The following is a 16,249-nucleotide window of genomic DNA, read 5'->3' as shown; positions in this document are numbered from 1 at the left end:
TCTGTGATCCTTTTGAAATATTGATAGTAGACATCATTTCCTGAGAATTCATTGTGGCAGGTACCTTTTTATGTTTTATTTTTATGATCTGAATACTTTTTTTTGTTGTTGTTTAAAGTATTAAATGTTTCATTTTTTTCCCTGATTGACCTCCCCCACCCAGCCACTCCCAGCCCTGAGGGCAAGCTCCCACCTCCCCAGTGTCTGTGTCCATTGGTTATGCTAATATGCATGAATACAAGTCCTTTGGTTGATCTCTAACTACCCCCCTCCCTTGCCTTCTCCCTGAAGTTGGATGATCTGCTCAGTGCCATGTTGTCTCTGGATCCATTTTTTGTTCATTAGTTTATCTTGATCATTATATCCAACACATAAGTGAGATCATGTGATATTTATCTTTCTCTGACTGGCTTATTTTGCTTAGCATAATGCTCTCCAGCTCCATCCATGCTGTTGCAAATGGTAAAAGGTCCTTCTTTTTTATAGCAGTGTAGTATTCCGTTGTGTAGATGTACCACAGTTTTTTAATCCACTCATCTGCTGATGGGCACTTAGGCTGTTTCCAAATCTTATCTATTGTAAATTGGGCTGCTATGAACATAGGGGTGCATATATCCTTTCTGAATGGTGTTTCTGGTTTCTTTGGAATATAGTCCTAGAAGTGGGATTACTAGGTCAAATGGAAGTTCCATTTTTAACTTTTTGAGGAAACTCAATACTGTTCTCCACAGTGGCTGCACCAGTCTGCATTCCCACAAGCAGTGCATGAGGGTTCCTTTTTCTCCAAATCCTCATTTGGAGGATGATAGCCTTTTGTTGATGATAGCCATTCTGACAGGTGTGAGATGGTATCTCGTTGTTTTGATTTGCATCTCTCAGATCATTAGTGACTTTGAGCATGTTTTCACATGTCTCTTGGCCTTCTGTACATCTTCTTTCAAAAAGTGTCTAGGTCCTTTGCCCATTTTTTATTGGATTGTTTATCTTCCTTTGTTAAGTTGTATGAGTTCCCTGTAAATTTTGGAGATTAAATTCTTATCGAACTTTATTTTTTTAAAAAATATATTTTTATTGATTTCAGAGAGGAAGGGAGAGGGCAACAGAGATAGAAATATCAATGATGAGAGATAATCATTGATTGACTGCCTCCCACATGCTTCCTACTGACGATTGAGCCCACAACCTGAGCATGTGCCCTGACCGGGAATTGAACCCTGACCTCCTGATTCGTAGGTCGATGTTTAACCATTGAACAATACCAGCCAGGCTGTTCTAGGTACTTTAGTCATTGTAATAGATAGCTGCTTACTGGGTTTCACAGTTTCCCATAGACTGAAATGACTGCTTTGTAGAAGATACACTTCTCTCTCATATAAAAGTCCAACATGGCCAGCTGTACAGGGAGTTAGGGCAGCTCTCTGACAGGGTCATCCAAGGGCTCGGGTAGCTTCACCATTCTTCAAGGTGTTCCCCTCTCTGTAGAATTGAAACTAACTCATCCCTCACTCATGTTCTATCAGAAAAGAGACAAAAGGGGCAACCCTAAAGGAAGAGAAAGTGGAGTGCCCACAGCTTCCTGTTAAGGATCTGGTTTGTATTATACTCATATCTCATTGTCTAGAATTTATTGACATGGTGGCCACACCCAGTTTACAAGAAATTCTAGGAAGTATAGTCTTTGCCTGGGGAACATATGTTCACCTCAAATTGAGGAGGTTTGACTATTAAGGAAGAAGGAAAGAGTGAATATTATACACACTTAGCTTCTCTGCTGTGCTTTTTCAACATTAAATCCTACAACTAACACCAGGATATAGGTACTTTTGTCTCCATCTTGATAATGAGAACTTAAGATACTGAGATGGTAAAACTAAAATCACATAATGATTGGTGGCTTTAGGCTTACATATCAGGTTACTTAATTCCAGAACCTGGGTTCTTAAGTAACACACACCATGCTTTCCCCCCAAATTTCTCCTCATTCTTGGGCCTATACTTTTCTAATTTTATAGGAGATTAATTTTCTAAATTAGTGGGGATAGAGACTAATTTCTTTACTCAAACCATAGTCTTCTTTCTTTCTGGACACATGTCTAGACTATATTTTGCAACTTCTCTTAGGTGTGGCCACATATAACTGAGTTCTAGCCAATAGAACATGAGAGGATCTGATTATACTATCTCCAGGTTTGGCATTTAAAAACCTCCCTTGTATGTTCGTCCATGCCCTTTTCCCTCCAGCTAGCTGAAATGAACGTGACACCCAGAATAACTGGAAGCCTTATGTCAAAGGTAACAGAGCCTTCCCCAGCCTGAGTCCCTGAATGACTATGTGCAGGAGAGATACCACAAAATCTGTTTTACACCTACTACTGCTGCAGTGGCAAAGACCAAACTTCTCTTGTGTTTGATCCATTTTAAAGTCTTTGATCTGTTTGTTTTAGTGGTTTGCCTAGTCTAAATAATACAGTATGTTAGCATGATGTCATGAAAAAAAATTGACCATCTGGGTTAAAATCCTATACTTGCCATTTACTAGTGATGTGGCCTTGGTTTTCTTAATTTCTTAATTTCTATGGGCCTCAGTTTTCTCACTTTAAATTAATATTCAATCATAGACTTGCTGTAAGAAATATATTATTCACTATGAAAAGTGCTGTTTCTTGTTACTTATTCCATTCCCAGGATCAGGAATTTACACTTATTTTAGTTGTCCCACTGTTTGAAATACATATGCCTTCGTATTATGATAACATTTTTAAAGAAATGTGTCTTAAGTATCTTAAGGTTTCTACATTAACATTAGAGAACTTTCAGATTTACATTTCATGTCATTAAAAAACATACATATATGTCAGAAAAATGAGAGAATAACAGTTTTGGAATCATTTGACAAACCTTGATAAAAAACATCTGTTCGAGCTCTTATTAGCTCATCACCTCTCTAAGACTTAGATTCCATATTAGTAATTTTGTAATAATAATAGTCCTCTTTCAGGATTGTGATGATTCCATAAAATTCTGAAAGTTTATGAAATCTCTTTGCTCACTGATGATTTTCCTTGTCCCTCCAAATGGATTTTCATAGTGTTGACCTTAAACAAATAGCCAGATATTTCTCCAGCAAAATTGGACTTATTCAGGAATAACAAAGAATTGCAATTCAGGAGATGTGGTATCATGAGAACCACAAATCCCAAGAAATGAAGGAGAGGAAACTCTTCTAAAGAGAAGAGGAAGTGGAGAGCTCTGTAATAGCACAGGATTCTTCCTGCTGGTCTCCATGATCCGTAAGCACATGAGTGTGCCCTTCTTCTGGCCTCCCAACTTCATTTTAAATGAGGTTTCTGTTTCTTAATTTTTACAATAGAGCACTGTCAGTCACTTTTGCTGGACTGCAGTCACCTTTCTTTCTCCAAATGTTCAGTTTTAACATTTCAATTCTCTAGAAAGCAGATTTGTTTTTCTGATTGCAACACTGAATTGCATCTCATTCCTCCAATGGGCCTGTGGATTTAGGGTGGTTTGTGAAGGATGAAGTTGGCCATTACTATACTACCAGGAGACAGGAAAAATGTTGTTTTCACAGCCCATCTAAGAAAGTGATGGTCACAGAGTGGGCAATCCAAGGCTGATTTTGTGGAGGTATATAATGTTGTAGGTTATCTAATTGTTTGGAGCACAGCGTGCCTTTGAACGTTTTCTCCATGTGGGGCATAAAAAGGAGGATTACTATTTGGCAGGCACATGGGCAAACTATATTCAGGTTCCACACTCACTTCACCTGCGGGGATTTCACTTGCTATGGAACTAAAATTCTGGTCCATTGCTTCTCATCCCCATTTATACTATAGTCGGAATGCAGTAGTTATAAATTGTGCTAATTAGGTATATCTTGACTTAATCTATTGTTGCATAAAAATATGAGAGGCATATTAATACCTGTACAATCTTTCTGTAGGTAAGAGAAAGGCAAAGTCATCGGAAAACAAAATAAATTGCATTTGATATTAAGGTTGTATATTTCCATTCAATATAGTATCCACATGAAATTAATGCATTTTAACTCAACTCAACAGCAACCAACAAAATCACATTAAGTGCATGAAGAAACTTGGACTTTAAGGGAATGATTTATTGTTGAACACTCCCTTTGGGAATCCACATGGAATGGTTATTTAACTGGGAAATTTTTGTTTTTGGGTTTTTTATTTTACCCTTGAAAGGTAAACCACAAAACCTCAATTTGCTAGAGTGTTCCAGTTAATCTCCTGCTCTATTGAGTGTCACTCTAATTCCCTATTCTTTTCACCTTCGCAGTGAAAAATCATTCTAGACACTGCTGAACTACTTTTCTGCCTTATTAAGAAAAAAACTATTGGACAAAATTTAATCCTTCATGACTGAAAAATGTGGAGTGTTGTTTGTCTTACATTTTTTGGAACATAAACTATATTGAGAATATACTAAAAAATCTGAATGCTATCAGAAAGCGTTAAGAGAGAGAGAAACATATATACATAACTTTTCATACAATTTACAAATTTCTGCAGCCCACCTTTGAGCCTCTGGCAAGAGAGCCCAGGCTAAGAATCCCTGTCATAAACCCTTTTGACCTTATTATTCTAAACATTTGTTTTATTTGCAATAAAAATATAGACAGAGAAAATGGGATTTGGCAAAACATTTGTTCACTCAAAAAATTCACAGTACATTAATACCATAAAAGTATTTTTCATGTGTATTCCTGGGAACATACTTGTTAATTATTTTATTATTAGATTCTATTTAATTGATTTATTTTTTTAAAGCAGAATATCAAAAGAGGTAAGCTAATTCATCAAGGGTTCTGTGGGGTTGATTTTAAATAAATGAGTTCTATTTAAAGAGCTCTTCCAAGTACCCCTTGAAATCAGCATATGGAAATAAACTCCAGAAGTTTTTCAGAATTTCTCAAAAGCAAATATAAACATAAAATATATATTAAAAAACAAACAAAAATATGAAAACAACCTCAAAAACACTAAGCACAAGAAGCCCTTTATTTTTAGCACATTCTCTGCTCTCTTCCTCTATGCCACTGGTTCTCAATGGGAGTGGGATTGCTCCCAAAAAGGGGGCTTTGGAAATCTGTGGGGACATTTGGTTGTCACAATGTCAACCAAATAGCTGTAACTACTATTTGCATAGACAGGGTTAGGGTTGTTGAGAAGGCTTTTTCCTTTTTCTTTTTACATCCCTCATGACTTTGTAATCTCCCCTAGGATATTCGTGTAGCTGAAAATACTATCCATAATGATAGTGCTAGACTATAATTCCATTTTACAAACAAACACCAAAAACATATATTATGGTTTTCAGTGCACTCTGAATGTTTTAAGAGGATGTTACACTGCCATGTATGTCAAGGTAAGATTGTATTTTGATTTAGTTAAGAATTTTGCTAAATGTTGTTTTCCATTGTGAAAAATCATGCCAAGGAGATTGATGCTGTTTATGGTATTCCAGTCAACATGAGAACACATCTGTATCATTGTACATTTATAATGATCATATTCACAGTGATTCCTTGTACAGGTGGCAGCTTTTCATTACTTCACTATGTCTTCTAATATAGTTATCCCAACATTCATATATGGAAATATTATTTTTTGCAACTTTATTGTCTTCTATTTTACTCTATAATTTATTCTATAAATTACAATTTATCAAATAAGTCAAAGTTTCTTACGAAAAATGCTTGAAAGCAAAATTTTATCTCTTTGGTCTTTTCACTACTTGCCAAAGAAAATTCACTGGCACTAAGTCTGGTTTTTTTATGATTACTCAGAGCTGTGCTATTAAAAGGACAAGTGAATTACTACCTTCTCAGAGCTGAACTTAAGGGGGAAGTTTGACTAATGACTGGTAAAATAAAATAGTGGAAATTTATTTCTTTTGTTCTATGTAATCAGCTACAAAACATCCTTAAAGAAATGAAATTATTTATGAACAGACATTGGAACCTTTAAATACATTTTTTTTCTTTTTGCCTTCATTGCAGAAACCCTCATAATACAAGCTTGAATATAATGAAATTTTGCATAAATGACATGTGGCAACCTAATTTAGTATAAGCTAGGGAATGTGGTAATAGTTTAACTTCAAAGCTCTTACATTTCATTCCTTCATTACTTTTTTTTTTTTCTCCTCTCAAAGCATTCTTTAGCTATGGACCAAGTTTGAACAATGACAAGTCAAATTCCCAGAGCCAAAAATCGTGTGTTTCGATATTTCCATCTAATTAATTGGTGCTTTCTGATGAGCATCCAGTGTACTTAGTTCTCTCACAGAAGATTCTCGAAGCCTGACACCAGGCTGAAGTCTCAGTTTGTGGAGGCCTCCATGGATACCTCCTTTTGCCCTCAACCCCATTCTGCTGACCCGGGTCATTTACTGTGTCTATACTGTGAATTTGTACCAATATTTTCAAGTTGTATCCTACTAACCCTTCCTTTCTGGAAAATTCTGCTAACCTTTCTTTCATGTTTCAAAGGCAACAATCATTATCGCCACAACAAAGGTAGTTAACATTTTAGATGCCTCAGATGTGCCAGAACCAGCAAAGGTTTTTTTTAGCTGCATTGTCTCATTTAATTCTCTTAACAACCTATATGATAATCTTTATATTACCCCCATTGTACAGATTAGAAAATGACATTCAAAGAAATTTACAGTCTTTATCATTTGGCAAAGGTCACACAATGGTTCTATTTGATTCCAAAACAAAATCATCATGCTTTTCTGGCTTTAATCTGCATTATACTTAGATTTCTGTTATCTTTCCATGAGGTGTTGCTGACTCAATTCTCAGTCTGTAGGAATCATTTCTGCATTGTTTGACAGATTATACGTAGATCACAAAAACTATCCAATCCAATCTCTATCTAGAGTTGACATCACTCCCCTACTTAAAAAGCTATAAAAATCTAGTATGACAAAGCAAGTACAGATTCCTCAGTCTGACATTAAACAACCACCATAATCTGACTCAATCTATCTTCTCCATTTCAACCTGCTTTATTTACCTCTTTGTTGATTCTCATTTAGTTGTTTCCTTGATGGAGTGTTTTTACTAAACCTCCACCACCCTTACTTTCTGTCATGTTGCTATTTCCCCAAGTCCTTTGATGAGAGGGAACACTTTTTCTCGACCATTGATCTTTCTCTCTTCACTTCATCAGCCATGTCAGCCCCCTGGCATTTGACTGTATTATGGCTTAGTTTCTAAATTTTCTTCAAAAAAATTTGTCACAATAAGGTTGTTGGGGCCTGGAAGTATTTTGTGATTTGTTGATTAAGGAGTTCTGCTTATTTGGCATATTAGTCTTCCATTTTGTTGGATAGATTCAATCCCTCTTTCCTCTATGTTTCCACTGTTCCTTTGACATACTTCTTAATTCTTTACATGCCTGTCTCTAGTGACTGGCAAACTCCAAGGTAGGGGCCTTGCCTTGTTCATCTTTGTATCTTTCCGGAACTAGAACTAGTAGGTAGTGTGTAACTATTTGTTGAATGAATGAAGAAAATGCTGGGAAGCAAACTCCAGGGATTTTGTGGGTTTTATATAGTTTTTTTGGATCTTGCAACAGAAAAAGGCTATTAATGAGTTAGTACATCCCCACATACACATTGTTGAGGTGATATGATAGATTGTATAACTATTTAACCCACCTTAAATTGCTATTAGGCAACAATAATGCTTTGACTTCAGGGGCTGGAAAGCAAACAATATATAATGTTCAATTGCTCATGCTAGGGGCAGAGAGGGCAGATTTAAGGAAGAATAATATAATGAGATGAAATTTGGCCAAGATACAAGGTTAATGTCTCCTCACCTCTCAAAGAGTACAGAATGATCATTCATCATCACAGCTGTTGGAGTTTAGAGCTTACTTCTCATCCAAATGACAGTGCCTTCCACAGAAGGCTATTTCCCAGGGCTACCCTAATCAGCCATCATGTCCTGTAGAGGATAATTCGCCCTGGCTGTCTCTATCCAAGTGGTGACTTAAGCCCGTCTGAAGGCCTTCATTAATGCAAACAGCCCAGCCCATGGTGGCACTGATTTCTAAAGCTGAAGACTTGGAGAAGGACCCTGATTTTCCATGGTGTTGATTGTTCTTTTCAGTAAGAAGTTTACCTCTTCCATTATTCTCTCTGCCAAGTACAAATCAGTGTATTTCCAACATCCCGGTGTTTTAACTAAGCATTGCTGGCTTCCACTGCTTCTCTTCAATTAACAAGCATCTGTAAAAGAGCTTTTCAACTGACATGGGAAGAAAATCTCTAAGGAAGGGATGGACGGCATCCCACATCTCTAAATCCTCACCAGAGATCTTCTGTTAAGTTACCAAGAAGACATGTGCAGAAGGGACACTTGAGATAAATGAGTGATTGATAACTAATTGGGTTTGGTCCCAAATATATATGTAGATTCTTATGGCAGGGAGCAGGGAAGGGTCATATAAGATCATTTTTTAGATTTCTTTACTCCCTTAATTGAAAGCCTAGAATGTAGGACAACTGAGTAGCTTGTTGCTTTAGACCTTTCTTCCTAGGTCAACACACTTGGTCTTCTGGATTTTAACTCTTCAGCTATAAGAAGCAGCATGGTAGCAAAAGGCTTAAGGCAGTTTTAACATAATCTGAACTGTCCATATCTTCCTTTAATGTGACCCTAGCACTGGGACACTAGGCCTTTAAGGGACCTTCCAAGAAAGTGGTGACTACAAACCTTTGTCAGCATACTATAAACCCGAGGAGGAAAGACCAGCCAGTTTACCAAATGCAAGAGGAGAGATAGCCTTACTTCTTTCCTTCTACTTGGCCCCTGCATAGATTGTGGGTACTTTATCCATTTTTGAGCTCCTGTCTTTTTGGTGGAATGTGTGTATGTGAATGTGCACTTGAACATGTGTGCTTGTACGTGTGCCTGAGTGTGTGCACATATTTATAAATTCGCAAACATGAGGTCTTGGGCTTTCTTGAAGGTCAGAGTGTGTCTTCAATGATCCTTTGTAGAAAAATAATGTTTCTGTAGCTCCAAATCTTCCCATGAGTGTACAAATACCTAAACATAAAAAAAGAAACTGATTAGGATGGCAGTAATGACACACTATGTCTTTCTTTTTTTCTGCTTAGTGGCTGCATCTACCACTAAAAGACACCATTAGTGGTTTAAGAACATTCCTTCTCTCTTTCCCTCCCCAGCAACTTTAGATGGCTCATATAATAAAGTACATATATTTTTCAGTGATGTAGTTGGAGGTAATGCCATGATAAAATTATTCTTTTTCCACAATCTCTGCCGGTAATGTTTAAGTATCTTCCTCCTTGAGTGCAACAGCTAAGATGAAGTATTTTTCTCCACTTGGTGGAGCTGTGCACATATGTGCTTGAGGGGAAAGGGTCCTGCCAGGAGCTCTGTTCCAGCTGTTTGGAGTGAGTGATCTTTCCAGTGCATCATCCTGGCTTTATGCATTGAGGCCAAAGCCGTGATGGCAGTATGATTTTAATTTGTGGGCACTGCGCATTCCTATGTCATGGAGAGAACCAGAGCAAGAAGATGACACATTTGTGGTCCCAGTTTCATTGTCAACCAGCTGTGTGATTGTGGACAAACTGCTTTATTTTGCTATACCAGAGTTCTTGATAAGGTAGAGTGGGGAGTAATCCCTCTTCTACTTATCTCAGGAGTTTGGTGGAAGCCTAACTTAAAATTAGATGTGAAAATGCTTTGGGAAGTGAAACAATGGATAAATGCAAATCAGAATGCTTATTTGAGTCTATCAGTTTTCCCAATATGCATGCTGCCTCTCTTACTTTGCAATCCATTCATTCTTCACACCACAACCATAATGTCTTTTTTAATGTGTATGATCATAGTAATCCTCTTATTAAGACTCTAAATAAATTTTCCCTGCCACAGAATTAAAGTTGCAACTCCTTGAGTGGCTTACAGAGTCCTTGTCTGGCCGGTGGCCTCTCTCTCCTGATACACTGACAATGCACTGAACCTGACACTTTTTTTCTTGCCCTTCAGATGTTGGCCATGTGGTTCTTTGGTTGGGAACCAGCTTCCTACTGTCACTCTCTAGGCTAGCTTCCATTTCTCATTTCAGATTTCAGCATAGAGTCACTGTCACTGGGGAGGTTTCTGTCGTCCTCTACGAGAAGCCTCTGACTCGTGCCCCACAACACTCTGTCCTGCCCTCAGATGTTTTTACTCCACAAGGCACAGTCATCATCTGTATAACTCAATGTTGTAAAACCTTGGCAGGTATCACAACCTCAAGCTCTTAAAAAGTACTCAAGAAATATTTGTGGAATGACCAAGTGGATGGTGTACTAGTTTTCTAGGTGCCTTAAAACAACAGAAACTTATTATCTCATCATTCTGGAGGTTCAAAGTCTGAAATCAAGGTGTCATCAGGGCTGTGCGCCCCCCCCCCCCCCCCGAGACTCTGGGTAGAATCTTTCTTTGCCTCTCCCCAGCTTCTGGTGGTGGCCATCAGTTCTTGGCATTCCTTGGTTTGCAGCTGCATCCACTGATCTCTGCTTCTGTCATCCTTCTGCCTGTGTGTCCCTATCTTTACATAACAGTCCCTTTTTCCTATGAGGACACCAATCCTACTGGAACAGGGCCCATACTAATGACCTTGTTTAAACTTGATTACATCTCCGAAGGCCCTAGTTTTATTCTGAAGGGTCACATTCGCAGGTATTGGAGATTAGGACCTCAACATACTTTTTCAGGGACACAATTCAACCCATAATGGATTAATAGACCAATTAATTAATCATCAATATAAGTTATGGATAAAATTACTTCCTCTAATTATGATATAAAAACACACAAAGATCTAATCAATATACTTCCTTAAAAATATATGTGTATAATATATATGTGCTGATATATATATATATATATATATATATATATATATACACACACACACATACATACAGGGTGTCCCGAAAAGTATATACACACTTTGAATAATCATTAATCCTAATGGGTTAATATGAAAAGAAACATCAATTGAGCTATCAGCTGTTAAAGTGTGTAAACATTTTTGGGACACCCTGTGTATACACATGCATTGATTATTTTATCTTGTGCAAAATCCCCAAAGGCTAATTACTACAAATAAGAAATATTGTGTGATTTGTCTAAAGCACTTCAAAGACATCTGCATTTTTCAGATGCAAATTTTTTGGATGACAAAAAAAGGCTGTTTTGCCAACTTTCAGAATACTAAATTATGATAATCCATCACCCACCATGTAAATTCCGTGCTTCTATCATTTAGAAATGTAGACTAACTTTGCTAAAATAGACATTTTAGAGAATGTGGATGCCAATTTCAGACAAAAGTATAGGCGAGTCACTGACCAGGGCACAGTTTCAAATCCCATCTGTTTGGGTTCTCTTATTTAGAGTTTCAGAGTAACTTAGCCAAATACCTTCCCAATTTTTCCTAAATGTTTGTGACTGAAATATTCTTTCAGTTTGGGGAATGGAAAAAATGTTGAGAAAAGGAAGGGCAGGTTGAAGGAAGATGGGCTTCTGTTCATTGTGTTGCTTCAAGGCAGTGTGCCCATTGCATTCCAATGTTAAACATCTAACTGGAGTCCTCTCACATTAGCTGATTATCTTGGGTGTGTATGTGTGTGCAAGCATACCACCATATGGCAAAAGGTAGAGTTGCTGAAATCATATATAACACAGAGGAAGGTAAATTAGCAAATTAATGAACTGAACTTTATACAAGACTAGAGGCCCGGTGCACAAAAATTCATGTACTTGGGGTGGGGGAGGGGGTGTCCTTCAGCCCGGCCTATACCCTGTTGCAGTCCGGGACTCCTCAGGGGATATCCACCTGCCGGCTTAGGCCCACTTCCCGGGGGGATTGGACCTAAGCTGGCAGTCAGACATCTGTCTGGCAGCCTGGGAGCCCTCGGGGGATGTCTGACTAATGGCTTAGGCCTGCTTCCCCTGTGGAAGCTCACTGACCACCAGGGGACAGCTCCTGTGTTGAGCGTCTGCCCCTCTGGTGGTCAGTATGCATCATAGCGACTGGTAATTCCCGGTTGTTCCACCTTTAGGGTCAATTTGCATATTACCCTTTTATTATATAGGATATTAACCATACCTTTAATTTCCAGATAGAGTTGTTATTAAAAATATCTGCCTTGGTGAAGCTGTTGGGACCTACAAGTGTATTTGCCAAGCAAGGTTCCTCATTATGAAATAGTAATATTTTAAAAAGTCAAACATGCTTATGAAAATGCACTAATCCTCTCATTTTCAAAAGAATATATAAATGAGGAATAAAACATACAAATCCTTGCCTGGCTGGTGTCACTCAGTCGTTGAATGTCTGTGAACCAGGAGGTCATGGTTCAATTCCCCATTAAGGCACATGCCCAGGTTGTAGGCTTGATCACCGGTGCGGGGTATGCAGGAGGTAGCCTATCAGTGATTCTCTCTTATCATTGATGTTTTTCTCTCTCTCTCCCTCTACCTTCCTCTCTGAAATCTATCTATCTATCTATCTATCTATCTATCTATCTATCTATATTTTAAATCCTTCAATAACTAAAAATTGGGGCTAAGTAGAAGTAGACTGCATTATTGTCTATGAATGTTCTATTCTTACATAAGCACTTATTCTTCCACTTTTTTCTACAAACTATAAGGTGAGGCAGGGCAGCAAGTTGCATTTTTATCTCCATGTTGAGTTAAGTATAAAGTCCAAAGCCCAATGGCCACTCAAGGATGATGAAAAAAGCTTCTGAAAAGAATCTCCTGTTTTACTGAACCTCTCCCTCTAATTACATTAACTTTCATGTTGATGCTTTTGAAATCCTGTGGCTAATTATATTTTTATTTCTTCTATGGCTAGGTACACTAAATGTGAAAAGCACTTAAGAGCTCCAAGATAACAGCTTGAAAGTAAATAAAATGTTTGTGCCATTTTTTAATATTAATACCTTTGTTATGATTACTATTATTGTCTTACTTCCATGGTTATTGGAGGATTGAATTTAAAGTTTATAAAGTACATAATAAGCATTCATGACAGGAAACCCATACAATGATAATTATTTCCTTCCTTGTGCATTATTACTAAGATTGTCATGAATCAGGAACTGAGAGCTTAGTCTAATATTTTCTGTAACCCTCTTATTAAAAGTCTTATTAAAAGAGCTTCTGATTTTTCCACCAGGTTGGAAACCAACAAAGAGACCCGGATAACTATTAAAGAACACTGAAAGGAAAATTTTAAAGGCAATTTTTTGGAATAGTCAACTCCACATTGAATGATAAATAAGATTCGAATTAAAATCTCATTTGGCGCTAATTGTCTGGATGTTTTTGTTAACTGAACTTTAGCCAGTTTTTCTTGTCCTGACCAGCCAAGGACTGCACTCTCATTTTTGAGAAGAAATAAAAATAAGAAAAGAGAAAATTAAAGGACTATTATGAAGGGCTTATTACATACTGTGTACCATGTTCTGTCTCTTTCACCTGTGTTGTTTCCAAGATAACCTTGTGAGGTGGAGACTGTGATTCCAACTGCAGGGTAAGAAAACATTGGAGATTAAATGTTTGACTTTCCAATGGTATGCAACTATTGAAATAGGCAGGATTTTAACACAGTATTTGAGCTGCCTGATTCCTAAGGCTAAGTTCTTTTCCATGCACCATGTTAATTACCAAAAAGATGTGAGATTGACATGTGGAATTTATATTGGCATGTAAGTGCAAAGAAAGCAAGGCAGGGACTAGAATGTTCTCTGGCCCTGGCCAAGAGACAGGAAGCACACAATGGCAGATCTATTCTGGCACTGTAAATTTAAAATAATAAAAAAAAATATTTAGATTTGCTTATTGTCTCCTACTCACTAAGTCCTGTCCCAATTCTCTGGCTAAGAGGTGTGCAGAAATGGCTCTTGGTGGTAAATGGTGTGTGTGTGTGTGTGTGTGTGTGTGTGTGTGTGTGTGTGTGTGTGTAAATAGATGCGAGGACACATCCGAGATAATGGAGTGTTTACTGCTTTGCAATTAGCACAATGGGCTGTCTTTATGGAGTGTAATATTGAAATTTATGCACCAGTGCTCTTTCCAATAGAGAATGTGCTTCCTATTTTCACTTAAAACTATCTTTTATTTTAATTAACAGGAATGCAGTTTAATCATCCATCTTTTCAACTTAGGGAGTTTTACAGGCTTATAATACTGTCAGAGTCTAGGATGTAATAGTGAGAAATGGAATAGACAATTTTAGAGAAGAAATGCATCTCGCTTCTTTCCTCCCTCTTTTCCCTCCTCACATCCTTTCCCCCTCCTTTCCTCCCTCCCTAAGAAGAAACTGTTCTACAAGCTAGGAAATTTTATTGATGGTGTGTAATTTCACCAGCTGGAATCCATCTCAGAACATCTTTTAGACTCAGACCTATCTGAAGCTTCATTCCCAAGTCATTACCGAAGATACCCCAGTGTTGTTGGCACATGTTTTTATAATGGTAGGAGAAAGAATTTGTAGATGCAACTGTGGATTAGAATCAGTGGTATGCTGGTTTAACAACCAGTTATTCCATGGGATGTGTGCGGACACAAAGAGTGAGTAGGGGAAAACCTTTATTTCTAATGTTTGCCAAATTCTGTGGTGTAAATAATCCTACTATGGCCAACTTCATTAGGGCCATATAAGATGTTATACAGAAGATAGCAGTGATAGGAACCCATGTGGTTTAACTGATACTCACTTATGATTTGAGACTTTAAGCAATTCAAATAGTTACTGGTTTGAATGTGCTAGTGTTTCTTCCAAGAAATATTTTTCTTCTCTCCTAAAGAGATAATAATAAACATTTTCATGACATAATTTAGGAGATATTTTGTATTCTGTTACTCACCTCATCATTAATGCTTTGTGTGAAACCAGATTTGTGAAAAGACCCAGGGATTCTTCATTTATTGTCTCATCTCCTGTTGGTTTGAAAATGAGATGCTTATATTACACATATTTTTCCTGATTAAGAAATTGAGGCAGCAGGCTATTAAAAGTTTTTCTCAAGGTGATACAATTGTAGACTTTAAATTTTCTAATTAAATAGGGATAATCCCTTTATTATGTCTATTCACTATATAAAAGTGGTCTAAAACACAAGTTTTAAAATTTTTATGGGTCCAAAACATAATTACTCAAGTGCTTATTTTACAGATATATAAACACACACACGCATATATGAAAAACATATATTAGCTAATGAATGTAGCTTTGCCAATTTAAAAATTGAAAAACAAGATAAAAGAATTGCATACTCTTGCTGATGAGCTGTGTGTGCCCTGCTATAGCTGGTTAGTTCCACATCTTGCATCTTGTTACTTGGTCCATCCTCTCTAGGAAGAGACAAGCCTCTTTTCTGCCCTGCTTGCTATCAAAATCTCAGTCCCTACATGGTGACTACATGCAGAAGACACTCAAAAATCATCCTTCAATAAATAAGGGAATTAATTTAAAAGATCAGATAGCAAAATCAGGGTGATGCATTATTTATATAACATTGTTTAATTTGAAGTATAATTGCTTATTAAGTAGGATGTTTAGAAACTAATTTTACCTGGAAGTGGTTTAAAAGCTCTCAGTAGGCTAAAAAATATAACTTGAAGTAGTCCCTCTTCAAAGTAAAGGATTCCAAGATGTCTGAATACCTTCTATGTACATGAACCAATTAGACTGTGACAAAAGTAATAAAAAGATTCTATTGCTTTAATTACCTATGTTATTCTCCAAGGAAACCCCACCCCTGTCAATTCTTACACATGATATTTATTTATGTATTTATTTAGTTATTCATTCATTCACTCATGCATTTATTTAAGAAATATTTATTATTCCAAGAACTGTTTAAATAGTGGAGATACCACAGTGAGCAAGACATCTGCAAGAGATCTTGTTATCAGGAAGCTTACACTTATGAGAGATTAAATTCATAGATAAAAGAAATATCAGTATTGAGAAGTATTATACAGACAAGTAAAATAGAATGGTGTGGCCTGAGAATGACTAGATGACAATTTTAGTTTGAGTATTTGAGAATGAAATAAATTTAAAGTCAAATCTGAAAAAATACCCATGCAAAAAATGAGGAAGGAAGCAGAATATCAGACATGGTAAATACCTTCTAATATGAT

The 16,249-nt window shown here is 37.0% G+C and overlaps 1 protein-coding gene and 1 long non-coding RNA gene across 2 annotated transcripts in view; both read left to right on the top strand.

The window, feature by feature from the left end:
- LOC129150000 (uncharacterized) overlaps nt 1-13,410 on the top strand; it is a 37,677-nt gene extending 24,267 nt beyond the window's left edge. The window contains exons 3-4 of the long non-coding RNA XR_008556777.1: nt 12,951-13,000; nt 13,275-13,410. This is a non-coding gene — a long non-coding RNA (uncharacterized LOC129150000). The remainder of the gene's footprint in view (nt 1-12,950; nt 13,001-13,274) is intronic.
- NRG1 (neuregulin 1) overlaps nt 1-16,249 on the top strand; it is a 993,276-nt gene that overhangs the window by 433,066 nt on the left and 543,961 nt on the right. The window lies entirely within an intron of this gene.

Source organism: Eptesicus fuscus, chromosome 8 (genome assembly GCF_027574615.1).
Source record: "Eptesicus fuscus isolate TK198812 chromosome 8, DD_ASM_mEF_20220401, whole genome shotgun sequence".
Lineage (NCBI taxonomy): Eukaryota > Metazoa > Chordata > Mammalia > Chiroptera > Vespertilionidae > Eptesicus > Eptesicus fuscus.
This window is presented reverse-complemented; position numbering and strand designations above follow the sequence as displayed.